Source organism: Bidens hawaiensis, unplaced genomic scaffold (genome assembly GCF_021521415.1).
Source record: "Bidens hawaiensis isolate Kalapana, Puna unplaced genomic scaffold, B.hawaiensis_p1.1 tig00006397_1, whole genome shotgun sequence".
Taxonomy (NCBI): Eukaryota; Viridiplantae; Streptophyta; class Magnoliopsida; order Asterales; family Asteraceae; genus Bidens; species Bidens hawaiensis.
The window spans coordinates 805,527-822,965 of NW_027491434.1; the positions used below are offsets into that span (position 1 = coordinate 805,527).

Here is a 17,439-nt window from a genome sequence, read left to right on the forward strand (position 1 = left end):
ATTTTGTTGATAAAAAATATAATAATAATAATACTTCAAATGGGATTAATAATAATAATAATACAATTATCAAAACTACTACAAAACTACTATTGTTAAAAAAAATGGTAACATTAATAATAACATTTATTGTTTTAATATCTATAATAAATATTATGTCGATAATAATATCCAAAATAATGTGTATTAATGGTAATAATATTAGTAATAAACCTTGTATTGATAATAATAATAATAATAATAATTTAATGTTTTTCAAAATATTAATTTGATCATAAAAATATGTATAAGTACTATTATTATTATTTTTTTATGTAACCATGTGCAAAGTACATGAATTATCTAATTAGTGTGATGGGAATTCGTGAGGGAGACGTAGGAGCAATTTGGGGAGCTTTATGAAAGAAAGATGTAAGCTTGGCTTAAGTGGACCATTAGCTTTCAAGGTTATCTCAAAATCTTTGATGCTAAATGAAAACAAAGAAGGGGGTTTTCAATTCTTGTAGAGAGTTAAGGAACATGTTGCACCAGGCTTAACTTAATGAAATATGGTCATGATGTACATGACAGGCGTGATAAGTCTTCGTTGCTCCATGTTGACTCATGGTTGTAAGGGCGTTTTCCAAATCTCTTCAGGGTCATCAAAACGGTAGGGCTTAAGAAGTTCAACTAGTGGGGTAATGATGTTGGAATATGATTTGTGCTTCATAGATACACTATTGTCACCGAAACAGTGACGAAGGCGTCAAATTCCTAGATGATACAATAAGAATTAAGCTAGTGGAAAAACACATGCTGATATACAATATTAAGAGCCACCATTCTGAAATTTATGCAAAGAAAAGCCAGTTATCCAGACCAACAACAATTGGATCAAAGAAAAATGCCTTATATTAAAACAGATATTAAAACACATACTGTTTTTAAGGAACAAATTATGAAATGCAAACTAATGACAAGAGCTACTGATTATAATAATCCACTAATACATCACATCACTCCAAACAAAAGTGTCCAATCGGGTTGTGTTTGCATGGTGATCGAGTGATGAAGACGATGAAGAAGAAGTCGTCATTCTTGCAGGCAAAGAGAAGCTCCTTTTGTAGTTATTATGGTCCACTTTCCCGACAGTTTGATCCAAGTTTGTATTATCCAAACTCAAGAAATCATTTGGGTTATCGAGCCGGGGGGCTCACCGGAAGCAGCCTCTCTATTCCTTCGGGGTAGAGGTAAGGCTGTCTACATCTTACCCTCTTCAAACCCTACCATAGCCTTTGCTATCGGTGGGATTTACTGAGTACGATGATGATGATGATTTCCGGGCCTAGGTTCCACTCCTTGGCCTTGTTCCTGACCCCTTCTGTGTTAAAAAGTAGCTTGGAATCATCACTGTTTCCTGTGAGCGCGCTAAAGAAACTCAGTCCATTGGGCTACTTGATGTCGTTTTGGACATGGTCTGGGCCCGGGGCCATCATGTGTTGCATCTGGGGGTCGGAGGAGTGAGGGAGGAGGAGCATGTGGGTCTTGTCTTTTGATGGGTAGCCAAGGTGGGCCGGGTTGTGGAAGTTGGGCGATGGTGACATTGTTCTTGGTGGGCCCAAATTAAGAGGGGTGGCGGGTCGGGAGGCTTTAGTGGGAGTGTGGCAGTGGAAGGTGATGAAATGTTGCCCTTAGTTGATGCAAATAGTTGAGAAAGTTAGACACCGGATTGAAAGCCGAGTGACTCAAACGTATGCCTCATTCTAAGCACAAAATGAAGGTCTTCCGGTATCTGACTATATACCAAAACATCAAATTAGTAACAAAAAAGGAAATTTGTTTATCAACGGGTCCGTCCCGTCCCATTTGTACGTATACACTATACATGCAAAACATGATACATGAAGTGGAATAGATTAAGACTTACAATCTTGCATGAACCAAGTTGCAATAGTCCATGGCCAGCTTGAATGACAGCTATAGTCTGTATGACGAAAGTAAAGTACAAAACAAAAGAAACCAGCAGCAAGTAATATCAAAAAGCCTTTTATGAGATCAAAATAGAAAATAAAAAAACCAGTCAATAACATTCACATTGACAAATGTGTAGTCACAATTGTAAGAGGCGATTATCGGATGATCAGACTATCAAAGACAGAAGAAATCTATCACTTCAAATTCAAATCCTTATCAATAAATCGGATAACCGAAAAAACCGATTTCAAACAAATCCAATATTCAAAAATCAAATTCAGAAATCGGATACAATTAAGTAATCTATTGAAATCCGAATTCGCAGTTTGGATCAGGTTCAATACAGTTCGTTTATCAGAGTTTTTCAGTTCAGTTCTTTTGCACACCCCCTACGTATAGTACATTTAAGAAATGCATCATGTAATCAACATCAATATAAAAAAAAACAAATACAGATAGCAAAGGAAATTAATGATGAAGAATGCATACCTCTAAAATACAGGAAATGGCAATGAAGGACATCTTCGTTCCACCGCCTAATTGCAGGTAAGAGTGTCGCCCTAGAGAAAGTTGTTTGTGTTTGACACTTGTTTTCTTGGATGGAAGTTTTTCGTCGGTTAGTTACAGTTTTGCATATGGATCAGAAGCACCCAAAAGATCTTTCTTTTGAAGCTTCATCGCCTTTATCACTTTGACAGTCAATATTCCAACAGGTCGTTTCATTTCTTTGCCATTTCAAAATGCATAAAATTATGCATCTCATTACACAAACGAACTCATATAGTGGCAGATCATACTTACTTTGCTGGATCCAATATCCGTGCATGGAGTAACACGGTGAGTCTACTTGGTTTCGCATACCGAAGCAAATCGGTCGCGGTATGTCTATGACCACTTGCATAAAAAGTTGTGCCACCGATCTTCGTAACATATAAATGATCATACGTGAACCCATTATACGGGCGTACTCCCACCTCAACCAACCCGTCCCTCACCGCACTCTGCCATTGCTTCAACGGCGGCTGAAATGCCACCACTTTTTCCACCCACTCGTACGACTCGTTGACCAATCTAGCATCCCAACCCACAAGCCGAACATAATCAGGACCCGCAAAGGTGTAAAACTCCGCATTCAAGCAACTTCCACCACCCAAAACACGGGCCCGGGCACTTACATCTCCATCCTTCGAGATAAAACACTGCGAAGGGGACGTTGGAGAGAGGTCCGAGAGGGCGGCTCCAAAGGCGGCTAACTCAGTGATATTGTCATTACCGTAGGGGGAACCGCCACGCTCGAGAAGGAGCATCGAAGCATTCTGAGAAAGAGAGTAGCAGCTAACGAGCAGCCCGTGGTGCCACCACCAATGATTATGTAATCATAGTACGAGACTGTAGGAGCTGTTGTTACTTGTGTAATCATAGTACGAGACTGTAGGAGCTGTTGTTACTTGGTGCATGAATGTGTACCTTGGATCTGTTATAGAAATTGAATACATTATAGCAAGTGTTTCACAATTACACATAGTAATTGATTTTCATGGGACAAAAGACAAAAAAGGGTCAAAACGAGCCGAGCCGCTCGAAACCTACTCGAGTTCGGAATGATCATGGAGTGGTGTTTTTGATGTTCCTAAAAGTAAGAATGGGTGAAAAACTAAAAAACCTGCACAAATCCATACAAGCCAGGAATCAACATGTGATCCGCCCCGCCTAATTTTAATCCAAAATCAACATGAGGCTGGAAAAACATGTAAAGCAACTAATTAAGGCTTTTCCAGTTTCAAATTGCAACTATAGACCAAATAAACTTATCCTCTAATTCAATTAAACAAATGATTCTGGTAGTCTAGATTGCGATCCTTTAATGTTGACCTAACATCAAATAATCACCAAATCTTCTTAATAGATATGAGGCAATTGCAATAATCACAATATACAACTAAATAATTAAAACTAACCGCGATAATGAGCCGGAGATCGATAGGAAAACGATGGAGTGTAAGCGAAGATGAAAGAAAAACCGGAGAATCAATGGAGCAAATGCATATATAATCACTGCAATTGAAGCCGGATGCGCTCCGCTTCAATCACTGGTCTCTCTCTCTGGTTTCATTCAACCTAAATAACCCTTGATTTTGTCGATACATATTCAGTAGCGGAAGCAAGCTGAATTGAAGACGCATTCAAGCTGCCGGATCAATGAAACGGCTGAGGATGAACAGGAACGTTGCTGCCGGACGCATTCAAAATGTTTTAATAATAATAATAATAATAATAATAATAATAAAATTTGCAATTGAAAACCGACATGGATCGAGTCGGCTAAGAGACTTATATTTATGATAGCAGGGAATAAAGTTCTGGTTGAATATTAGAAAACATCCATAAAACTAAGGTGAGTTTTATGAAATGTGAGCATGCTTGTCTAATTATAAACATGTCAACTCATGATTGGATGTACGCATGTGATATATCATGGATAACTCCTAGGCATGCATACACATGTATAAATAGGTGCAGCTACGACGGGACTGATTGGCGAGCCCACTAGTACGGTGTGGTGGAATCTTATTGTATGTGGGGCCAAACACCAATGATCCGGAAGAGATCTGCGGGGTAGGGAAATATTATGAATATTGCATGGACAGGTACAAGTCATGAACGTGTTAATGTGCTTTTGATAAATTTTTGATCTTCGTGAACCAGCATAAGCTGATGTGCATTTTAAGCATGTGTCATAGGTAATGAAGCTTAAGGGCTAGTTACCATAGACTACGAACCTATGTAGCCAGAAGAACCGTTGGACCCAAATCAGTAGTGTTTGGGGAAATTTTGTATCTCAAGTTAGAAATAATTTGATTAAGTTTTGTACTTTCAAGTCTCAACCTTATAGTTTATGTAAATAAAATAAGCGTGTTACACTTTAAGGGGTTATTTGGTAGCCTCTTAATAGCCATTAAGAGGCTACCTCTTAATGGTTAAGAGGTAGTCTTAACTCTGAATGATTAAGAGATGGTTAAGAGACTGGTTACCTCTTAATCATTCAAACTTAAGGCTACTTCTTAACCAATAAGAAGTTATGAACCATTAAGAGGTAGTCTCTTAATGACCATTAAGAGGCTACCATTGTTAATAGTTTCCAGGTATTCTATATGATTAGTTGTAGCATCTTCCAGTTTGATAATTTTGCTAATGAGATTCTAACATATCCTTACTTTATTTGCAGCAAGAAACGGAGCTTGTCCAAGCAGTTCTCTTATATATTCCGCTGATAACATGTCAACTGACGGATCACAATACGCACACTGTACTCACACACCAACACCAAACGGATATACTTCATTCTGTGAAGAAGGCTGCGTTGGGGTTACGGATAATGATAATAAAGTGAGGGAGTTTTGGAGAAGATGCTGGAGGGTTTTATGGTATATAGTAATCTCAAGGCTTTGGATATGGTGACTAAGTTGGATAGAGTTGTTGGCCTATAATTTGTTTAATCCATGTGTGTCAAAGTTAAGGGATCGTGTTGTAATTGTGTCAAACTATGTTTATTTTGTATTTAGAATGTCCATGTAAGTGTAAGTATAATTAGGTCTAGAATGTCCATGTAAGTATAATTAGGTCTAGAAATATATCAAAGCGTTCAATATAAATGTAAAACCCCGATCATTCCATAAGGTCAAAGTTCTTCTGATGTGATAATGGTTGATGAACCTTGGTCAAGTTTATTCAAGCGCCTTTCGAATATAACGCAACAAACTCTAATAATGTCCTTCCGATTGGCGCAGGGAGTTGTGTTAGAATTAAACGCAACAAATGTAAAACAAAAAAAAAACCCGCGTATTTAAAAGCTTGTTCACTAATTACGAATATCTCAAACAAACAACATAAATCGAACTAAAAACATAAGGTGCCATTAGATATTCGCCTATGGCGAGTCATGCACCTCTGTTGTTATAACCGACTCCGTAAGAAAGGAGTCGTACGACTGACTACGTGCTTTACACCTTGAAAGTGTTTTACAGTGCCACGGAAGTTGACGTGTCTCTACCGAGGTGCTAGGGACGTACGTAGTTGAATCACCCAATTCCTTTTGGAAATCCTTTATTCGTGTATGTCCCTCAAGCATGCTAAGGGCTTGAGACATAGTTGGCCTCAGACGGTGAGACCCTTCAATGCATAAAACGGCCACGCTAAGAACTCTCATTGCTTCTTTGACCGAATATTGGGAGGCCAAGTCTTTGTCTATAAGGTTTATTAACTTTCCTTGTTTGTTCAAAGTAACCGCCTGTAAAACAAATAGACAAAAAAAAAATTGTTAGCATTTGACCCTTTTCAACAAAAAATGTTGGTTTCGAATCAATATGTACAATGGTTTAGTGATGCAAAGTTAAATTCATGACCAAAAAGAAATATAAACAAGTTTATTTTTTGCATTCTAATTTTAAAGGAATTAAAAAAAAGTATATGTGTAGCTCAAGCGAAAGTACATATACATATATGTAGCTCATAATTTAGTAATTTACATATATTTATATCGTATGAGATACATATACATAGCGCGAGACATATACATACCTGCGCAAAACTACATATTTTTTATGACAAGTGGTTTTTACAAGTCGTCAAGTTAAAAGTTGTTTTCGTTAAGTACACTTTTGTGCTAAACTTAGATTATTTTAGAATGCAGTAGATAAAAAGACCAAAAGAAGCACTTTTTAGAAAAAATAAAATAAAATAAAATAAAAAGTATAAATAATAATAATATTAATAATAATAATAATACAAGATTTTTTTAACCCAAATTAGGTTAAAATAAATCAAAATTTGTAGATTTTGCTCACCAGGTCTGATAAAAAGACTTGTTCTCTCATGTCCAAGCATGTGTTTGTGCTAATTCCACTGACAATTTCTAATGCCAGAATTCGAAAACTATAAACATCTGTCTTGGGAGTCAAGTGACCACGAGCGGCATATTCGGGTGCCATATAACCTCTTAAGAGTAAGAATAGGTTAATTAAAATAATAGAAAAACAGAGGAGATATTAGTAATCCTAGTCTATATACGATTTAAGTTGCGTTTTATGGTAAAATTGAATACATGACCTAAAAGATATGGCAATAGGACGTGTGATGGTTCGAGTAAATGGATTAGAGAACATAACGTGTCCCCGCAATATGTACGGTTACATGTGACTGTTGATAATCTTTTAGCATCACGAAACCAAAATCAGCAATTTTGCCCTTATATTCTTTATCTAACAGAACATTGTCAGCCTTGATATCTCTGTGTATGATAGCCATTTTTAAACTGCTATACTTGCTTTGTAAATACTCTAAGCCTCGGGCTATACCAAGGCATAGCTCGAACCTTACTGGCCATGTAAGTTTCGATTTAGTAGGTCCTGCAGAATAGAATCACAACCACTGAGCATTCAACTCTTTGGGTTTTATAGCAGGCATGCAATAAAAAAAAAGTATTAAATAGCTAGCTCACCAAAAAGGGTATGTGATAAGCTGTTACTTTCCATGTACTCATAAATCAGTAATGTTTGCCCATGATCGGTGCAACTCCCATAAAGTCTAACAAGGTTAGGATGTTCCAGAGTTGAAACTATCCCTACCTCATTCAGAAATTCTTGTACTCGTTGTGCAGACTTTGCTGAAGGTTTTTTTACCGCGATTATTGTTCCGTCTGTTAATACACCCTACATAACATATGGTTTATTAGTAGCACAAGGTAGAATAAAGTTATTTGGTAACTTGTTATATAACGCTACCTTGAACACACTCCCAAAGCCCCCTTGTCCAAGCTTAGTTGATGGATGGAAGTCCCTTGTGGCAGCCTTTATCTGCTTGAGGGTGTATGCATTTGTTTTTAGTAGATCTAGACCGGTAAGCTCTGTTAAGCAAAAGATTACAAAACCATATAGTTGCTTAATTATAAAATGAAAAAAAGGTCTTTAATGTACGAAAAAAACGATTATGAGAAGATTTACGTGTATCTTCAGTTTTCCCATTCATAATGTAGCCTTTTCTCCACAACGTAAGAATGACTAGAAGCAGAAGAAACAGCAGTCCGACAACCGACCCTGCTATTATAGGACCTTGAGTCTTTTTCCCAAAATTTGGTGGCTTAAAATCTGTACAAAATAAGGTAATGTTATACTCCCTTCAGATTCAACTAAACACATTAATTTTGAGAATAACACATTTTGGTGAGAGCTGTTCAATTGCCTGTTTTTGTAAGAATAAGAAAAGATAAACGAAGAATATATATATCTTACTCGGGTCAACTGATATAGCTGATATAAGCAGACCATAACTTCCTCTAGTAGGAATGCAAGTAGTGCCTTTTCCAGCCCAGTAAAGTTGAATCTTTAGGGTGTTATTCTTCACATCAACTACAAATCTCTTTGTAACTGCCCTACCGGTACCTCCAGCCTCTTTTACTATATCAAAATCCTTCAGCATTAATACCCCCTGCAATAAAATTAACTTTGTTACAGTGAACTTTAACCAGACCAAAACTGGTATGCTGATCATCTTATTTATAAGTTGCATTACTTGCACATAAACATCGAATACACGCTTCCCAAGGCTGTTAAACGAGTTATCTTCGGTGAAAACAATCTCAGCAAAGTGGAGTGTGACGTTATAGTTCCCGTTCAAAAGACACAATCCATAATAAGTAAGAGAGATAGCAGTCGTTCGTGCAGTTTTATATAAATGGGTGTCCAATGTTGATATATTATGGAGACTAGACATGCTGGAAAGAATATAGGCATCAGAATCATGGCCATCGTCTAAGAAGTTTCCTGTGCTGCTAAGGGCCCAATATCCATCCTCATTAGCGTAATAATGTATGGTACCTTTTCTCTGTGCATCATGTTCATATATGCTTCCGTTGATATTTACTTCGTCGCCCCCGCAGTTGATGTGCAGAGAATGGATTTCTGTTGCAAAAGATGAAAATTTAGTTAAGACAATAAAAAAACGAGGTTAATTAATGTGTAAAAACTTTTCTTACGTTGTTTCTTCGACTTAGTACATGGGAAATCTTTCCATAGACATGGAAGGAAATTTCTACATAAGAAATGAAAGATACACGAGAAGATCAATATCTAGTTTTGATACTTACACGACACTGAATGTTGTCCAAGCGTAAAGCGCCTTCCCCATAGGCTAGTACATAAACATTTATGATGCCATATTTTTTGAATGCCACGGTATCTTTTCCTATGAGTTAAATTGTGTTGGGGATTTCAATATAGCAACCTGGATTATTTAGAGAGTCGTGTGATAACTTTCAGATTAAAAGTTATTTTGGTGGTTCTCCAAAACACATTAATCGGATAAAACTCTAAATTTGAGACAAGAATTTCGTATGGAATTTTTGTGAGGAAGATGAACCAGAGCGTCTGTCGATCAATCCAATAACGTATATATCACCAGGGCAGTTGTATTCAGGATAACTACTTCAAGCAGTTATCTATTCAAAATTTAAAATTTATTAATAAATAACTTCAAATAATACTTATGATTATTTGTAACATAATCATAAAATTCATTTTTCTAATGAATTTTTAATGAAGCGTTATTAACTAAATTAAAATTTTTCCAAGCTGACAGGCGCTGCCCCTTGGACCCTGCTAGGGGCTGCCGCCCCTAGAACCCCCCAACCGGGGGCGCTGCCCCCGGTCCCCCATTCGTTAGGGGCTTCGCCCCTAACATCACAGTAAACTAAAGCAACTCCACACATCCCCGAACTTGTTTAATGTTTATTATGATTAAATTGATCAACCAGTTAATCCAATTACACTAAAATACTAACAAATTGTTTTTACGTATAAATCTATGCTTGATAAAACTAATTTGAGGTATATATAAACTAATACGTATATTTATTCTTCTTGTTAAACTTTGTTTGCAAATATGGAAAAACTGGCAATCCAAATGAATGAAGATCGCTTTAGAACATCATGTTAGGGAGTTTTGATGCGTGCACAACACTCGGTGTGGTTGGCCGTTGGTGTGACCCCTAACTGAAGTGAGGGTGATGCGCCTTACCGTTCATTTTCCGGTGATGAATAGCTTTCCACCGTGTTTCTGAGTAAGTCATGAAACGTTTGTTTGTATTAATCGATCATAAACAACAAGCATATAACCAAACCCAATGTAGCATACTTACATTAACGATTGAGAACACGTGTACTTACGGGAAGCATCCCATGTAAAATCATTATAAGCAACGTCCCTGTAAAAGACAACCCACAACTAAAGATTTACTAAACTGTTATTATCCAGATTTCATTGTTGTAAGAAACTGCACTTGCTTGGAAACAAGTTATCTAGCCAGCCTGTTAAGCCGGAGACAATGTACCAGGAAATGATAAATGCAGGTTCATTTCTTTGAGTTGTAATTCATGTAGTTGAGTGACAAATATAGGGAAAGAGTATCCTTACACATCCTTGGTGCTTGTCCAGACCCATTCAGGCATACTTCCAGTAAGATTATTTTCTGTCAAGTAACTATAAAAACAGCGACTCTTATACACATAACATAAACTAATTGGTATATATTTTCGAAGGTAGTTCACATACATGTACTTGGCCTTTTCTAAATTCTCAAAAGACTGTGGGATTTGACCGCTTAAATTGTTGAAACTAAGGTCTCTGCGTAAATAAAATTATGAACGTTTAAGTTCCAAGACGTTGCAAAATTTAATAAATACCAATCATGTGCCCAAAGATAATCTTTTTGAGCATTTTAATCAAGATCGAAGACTGAAACAATAAAATAAAAAATTATATATGCTTATTTAATAGTCTTCACGAACTTTTTGTGTTCTAGTTTTCAAAAGTGCAAATTTCAAACCACTTGGTACTACCTGTTAAATTACTTACAGAGCTTGGAGTATCATATCCCCTATATGCAGGAATTGTCCCATGAATCAAACAGTTTCTAAGTATTCTACAAAAAATCCAAATTATTCTAATTAATTATGTTTACTTATATATGAAAAGGCGGTAATCGATGTACAAAAATCAAAAGCTCACAATTTTTTCAGATTTGTCATCTTCTCCAGCGGCGGGAACCTAGAAGCTCCACCTTTCAAGTCAGTGATTCTCCTGATCAAAAGATAAACATAGTGGGAAAGAAAAAAAAGACATGAGTTAATCAATTGTGAATTTATCCACCTCATTCGAACAAATTACCGTCAAAAACTAAAAAAGGAAATCGTAGCGTAAATAGACATACAAATCTGTTAGTTAGGTTAAGGCTGAGATGCTAGAAGGAAATGGCCCCTCAAGAGAACAACCTTGTATGTACCTTCATCATTAACCAAACGTTGACATGTTTTAGATTAATGCATCCTTAGAAAGCAATGGAAATTTCCATCTACATGAAATTGCATATATATATATATATATATATATATATATATATATAGAGAGAGAGAGAGAGAGAGAGAGAGAGAGAGATATGAATTTCCATTTAAAGCCAACATGGTCAAACATAACCACATCAAATTACCTTAACAGGAACTTTGGTTAAACATAAATCCACAAAAACTAAAACTAGATTAGCTTTCGATGTAATTTTCCTTATAAGGTTCTTACAATTTCTCTACTTTTGTCCAATTGCCGATGAAGTTTGGTAACGTTCCAGTGAAATTGTTGTCACTTATTCTCCTACAAAAGTAATAAACTCACAAAAAATAGGGAAAAAAAATGATAAACCTTTATGGCCGGATGACAGATGATTTGTACACAACCAAATAATATTGGTTTTAACCACTTTTCCATAATACATTGGTCAGGGAAGCAAAAAGAGTTAAAACAATGTAAAGAGAAAAAATAGTCAAAACAAAAAAAAAGTATGGTGTACATAATCACCTACCATAATATTGGCATTTATAATCCAAGTTTACAAGATTTATACTCACACATCAGTCAAGTTGGTAAGTTTTGCAAGTTCATCAGGCAGCTCTCCAGCAAAATTATTTGAGGATATAACAATGAGAAAGCAAAGTCTTGATAAATATGGTAACCCATGTCAGGCAAACATCAAGAAAACTCTCAACTTTGATCTTTTAATTTTCATTGACAGCTTGGTTTTTAAATTTGATCCCAAAAGCCAAAGTGCGTGCTGTATGCGAGGCATTCGTTATTTAAAATAAACACTAAAAAAGACAGGGATAACATTTAATAAATCACGTATGTGAGACGTTCTTTATTCAAAAAATCAAGAAAATTCTCAACTTTGCTCTTTTTATTTTCATTGACAGCTTGGTTTTTAAATTAGTGTGGGAATTTTGATCCCAGAAGCCAAAGCGCGTGCATCAGTATGCGAGGCATTCGTTATTAAAAATAAAAACTTAAAAAGACATCGATAACATTTAAAAAAAATCACGAATGTGTAACGTTCATGATTAAAAAATTTTTTAAAAAAACACTCGTATATAATCATTTTCATCATTTGTCTTCAGATTTGAAACCAAGCTTGTCAGGTTGTTGAAAGCATGTATACATAGACACACGCACACTAAAAAGGTAAAAAGAAACAAACAGTACAGCTTGTTTAGGTTTATTAAATTTGCAATCTCTTTGGGTATGAGTCCGGAAAAGCGATTTCCTTCAATGCTCCTACAAAATATTGAAGTACGGATACATCATATATTTAATCGGACATGCAATGAAGTGGGGATGCGACTTACAAATCTAGAAGGGTGGTTATTTTAGTTAAAACAGTTGGAAACGGCCCAGACAACCTGTTTCCCATGAGTGAGCTGCAATATGCATACATAATCAGAAGTACTATATATAATGATAAATGGTTAGAAAATTTGCGATTGGAGACGTACAGGTTGCTCAAGCGCATATTAGCCCATTCAGATGGTATAGTTCCATTGAGGTAGTTACGACTAAGATCCCTGCATTATATAATCATTACATAACTAATTTAAAAAAGGTGCTGACTACTGTTTTATGGATAACAGAGATTTCATTACAAGGATTGAAGGTACGGAAGCATGGTGAATTCTTTAAGAAGAGCACTTGAGCAATTTTGATTTTTTATATTCCTGGATTAAAACAGCCTAATCAGAAGAGCACTTGAGCATAAAGTCTACAAACCAAATACTAGTTATGTGATATTACTAAGTTATGTTATAGATAGAAGAACAATGTTGATCTGGAGCTGAAATTGCAAATTTGTTACGGAAACAACATGACTTACAACGTAGTAACATGGCAGATGGTATTATTGCAATGGCAGCCCACTGAAATTCCAGGGCCTTTTATATCCTCATTGACTTTTATATCCTCTTTGACGCATCTTCGTCCCTTCGTCCCGGCTATCCCGAACTCCTTCCAAATTTTTTTCAGTGCCTCATCTGCATGTATCAGTTCACAGAATGAATGAATGAATGAATGAATAAACAATAACGAGCCCTTTGTTCCTGAATCAAACAGAAACGCATATATATACCTTCTTTCGTATCAAGCTTAGTCGATAATATTATGAAAGCCAAACTTGAGTACAAAATCAACCAGATAAGAAGGTTTTTCATGGTTAAAGAAGTTGAAATAAAGTATATGATCAAAGAATGAAATAAAGGTTTTGGATGTACGTGTTGAAAACTGGAAATTAAAAGTCTACTTATAAGGAAGGAAGAGAAAACCCGCCTGCAATAACAAACGAAACGCGGCTGCAATCAAAGTTTGCATGTGCTGCCTACAAATTAGGCACCGGCAGGACATTAGTTTTCACGCGTTTCCGGCGGATCCAGTATCATTGTGAAATTCACAAACAAGCTTTCATGCAATCTTCTGTCATTAATAAAGACTGACTTTCTACAAGGTGGGCCAAGTTAGGCTTAGAAAGAAATTAGGTTGTATAAGAGCATTCTTATCCAACCCCTCATTTAATGTGAGGAGTGTTTTTATAATTTAGAGAGTGATTCAAGATGTTGTGAGTGAAAGAGTTTTTATATTTTAGAAAAAATAGTGATTTTTCTGTATATTTGAAAAGTTACTGTTCATCCCCTATAATTTTAATATATTTTGAGAGTGGTTGTGAGTGAAGGAAAGAGAGAAGGTAATGATAAAAGGTATAAAAAGTATTATTTAATTGAAATAGAGAGAGAAAATGTAGTAAGTTTTAGTGTAATTTTTGGTTTATGGATAGAGGTGGGATAAGAATGCTCTAAGGCTTCAAACTACTATTTTTACCCTTAAACTTTGTAGACAGAAAGATGTTATTCATTTATTTATATGCTAAGCAATAAATCATAAATAAAGCTTAATAACTTATGTAAGATTAGTATAAAAATTATTACAAATCTATTTAAACTATTTTGTATGCGATACGATGTAAAAGGCTATATGGTACACCGTACGTTCCCAATGACCCCCCCCCTCATAATGAATTTTTGAAATGTACGAACCGCGTACCAATTTCCGTACCTCATACTAGATCGTACTATGATTCATGTGACTGTGGCCTGAATATTTTTATAATTGTCTTGGAGTTCCCTTTCCTTTTATTTCAGTCGTTATCTGTGGCTTGTTTGTTAACCGCGTATGCTCCTTATCTCATAAAAGTGAAGAGGACCCTTTGTTGGTTGCTGTATTCTAATGTAAAAAACTCATACTAGTAGTTGTTAGGTATTAATCCGGGCCGGTATGCAGCAGAAACACAAACACACATGCATAAACGAAAAAAATAAATAAGAGACACGAGATTTTACGTGGTTTGGTCAATGCGACCTACGTCCACAGGCTGCAACTAGGGTATTTTATTAAGCACGGTACAAAGATCACAATACATGAATATGATATATAGAGAACAATTATGTTCAATGACTTAGGGACCAAGAAAACCTCAATGGGCCTCGTCCCGTCCCTTTTGTCTTCTAATTGTCAACCGACGAACCCAGCCCAAAGGCCTTAACTAATCCTAACAATCTCCCACTTGAAGGCCTTATGTTAAACTCCAGCCCACAATTCAAGTACAAAGCAATCTAACCATTAGTAATGTCAGCAATCTTTATTAACAAGTTTTCCAAGCTTCCAGTTCCCATAAACAAGCTAAGACTTATCCCCTAATTGCAGCAACCCCTTCAACATCAAGTACTAGAAGGGCAGTTGCAGCTCCACCGAGCTCCAACTCATAAGCTAAAACTAATTTGCCCTCATCTCAAGTGATAGGCACGATCCACCAGTTCTAGATATAACCCGAGAACCATTTCCACTCCCCTATTTTAGCAAGAGTTCTACGGGAGAGATTTTATCAATCGGAATAACGGTCTTCAAAACCCAACATTGTTTTGTAATTGTTCCCGGAACACAATTCGCGCTCCCACTGTCACCAAACCCCTTACCTGTTTTAGACTTCCGACCCCGCTCAGCTTGAATCACCTTGGCATCAGGCTCCACTCTTGCAAATTGAACCTTATTTTTCCCCTTCGACTCAGCAAACCCGACTTTGTTTTGAGGGACGGTCATACTTCCCTCAATAGACTTAGTTACCTTCCATTTACCTCCACCGAACTTTACTTCCACGCATGCTTCATCCAGTTGACTAACATAGATAAGCCTTCTCTTCAACGATGGAATAACCCTAGCATTCTTCAAGTTCCAAACGGTTCCCAATAGAGTTACTAAAATAGCATCCCTATGCCCGTAACATTAAGAACATCACCATTAGCAATACGTAACTTCACTAAGTTACCAACCTTTAGATTCACCATCATCTCCTTGTTGTGCGTAGCGTGAAACGAAGATCCGGAATCCATGACCCAAGAGTCCACCATACTATCAACCCAAAAAAATAATGCCTCGTCATCACTATGCCTTCGTTAACTTGTTCAGCCGTGTTCACTTTAGCAGCCTTTCCCTGTAATATATTTGGACACTTACTCTTAACGTGTCTAACTTCATTACACCTCCAGCAATTCACATTTTTCCAAGTTCTAGACGAACTCCTCCCTTAACTCCCACTGCTTATGTTATTTTCCCTTCTCCCACCAGCATAAAACATATCAGAAGATGATCCACCATTCGTTCTTTTCCATCGAACATCTTCACCCAACACAATGTCTCGGACCCCCTCAAATGTCAATCCATCATTCCCCGTAGAACTAGTAATGGCCGTTACAGTTTGAGACCAACTCTCAAGCAGAGAAGATAACAATATAACAGCTTGAGTCTCATTATCCAACTTCATACCTACACAAGCTAACTTGGACATGATCATGTTGAAATCATTAACGTGACCCATGACTAAACATCCCTAATAATCCTCGTCATAAACAATTCCCTCATCAAGAACACCTTATTGGCTGCAGACGGGTTTTCATACATATTTGACAGAGCTGTCATCATACCATGAGCCGTGGTTTCTTTCATGATATTAAAAGCAATGCTCCACGTCAAAGCCAATGTAATTTACCTCTAGCCTTCTTGTCCTTCTTGTCCTTTGAGTTTGATGACCGTCATTTTAGTCATTCAAAAACCTAATTAAAGTATATAGATAAAGAAGAGTATCGTATCCATGAGGAGCATGTGGTCAGCATTACGTTTTTTTATTATATATTATAATATTTAATCTAAGTGGACAAACGATGTCAAGCGAAACTTAGAAGATTGATTTTAAAAACAATTAAAAAAAATGCAACCTCCTCCGGTTTCAGGTACTAGGTTTCACACAAAACTCGTTTGATTAATTGGACACCACATAAACATGGTGCTGGAAAGTAGTTAAAGTAGCTATTGAGATAGGCTTTTGTCATCAAACCTAATACAATTCAATTACCCAGTTGATGCTAGACTGTCACCATCTAGTAAAAAACAATTAAATTAGTGTCCTAATCACCTTAAGCTAGTCAGGGTAAGTAGGGTGTCGAACCACGAGGAGTATGTGGTTAGTGTAATGTGAAACTAATTCCTAACATTATGAAGTAGCTATTAAGAGTGTTGATCACACTAGCAATGATTTAGTTTTTAATGTCAAACAAACAATTATTTTAAAGTTCAAACAATTCACAAAAGCAAATCACACCCGGGATTCAAGCATGTAACAAACAACAATCTCATGTCATTTAACAGATTAAATATTAATAATCGAATCTGGTTAATCAACTAGTTAAACCTTAGGCATCAACAATCGCTAACACACGGCACTAGTTATCAAACGGTCCCTGCCAGTGTGACTCAACTAAGGGCAATTGTATGCTTTATCACATCCAAACTAATTAATATAACCCTATGAACACGTATCACAGCAACTGGCAAACTAATCGTTCTGATCGAAATAAACCTAAACCGACTGAGTGCACAATAATACCAAACATCAATGTTTATAGATCGACAATTAATAATTACAAATATTTAGTTATTAAAACATGAGAAAAACTGAACAAGTACAATATTTTACATCCCGGGTATGACTTGAAGAGACTAGCCGCTCATGGTGATGAT

The 17,439-nt window shown here is 36.4% G+C and overlaps 2 pseudogenes; both read right to left on the bottom strand.

The window, feature by feature from the left end:
- Positions 1–982: 982 nt before the first annotated feature.
- On the bottom strand, positions 983–2,676 carry LOC143632530 (protein RICE SALT SENSITIVE 3-like; annotated as a pseudogene).
- Positions 2,677–5,881: 3,205 nt separating this feature from the next.
- LOC143632531 (putative LRR receptor-like serine/threonine-protein kinase At1g07650) lies at positions 5,882–13,030 on the bottom strand (annotated as a pseudogene).
- Between the last annotated feature and the right edge of the window lie 4,409 nt (positions 13,031–17,439).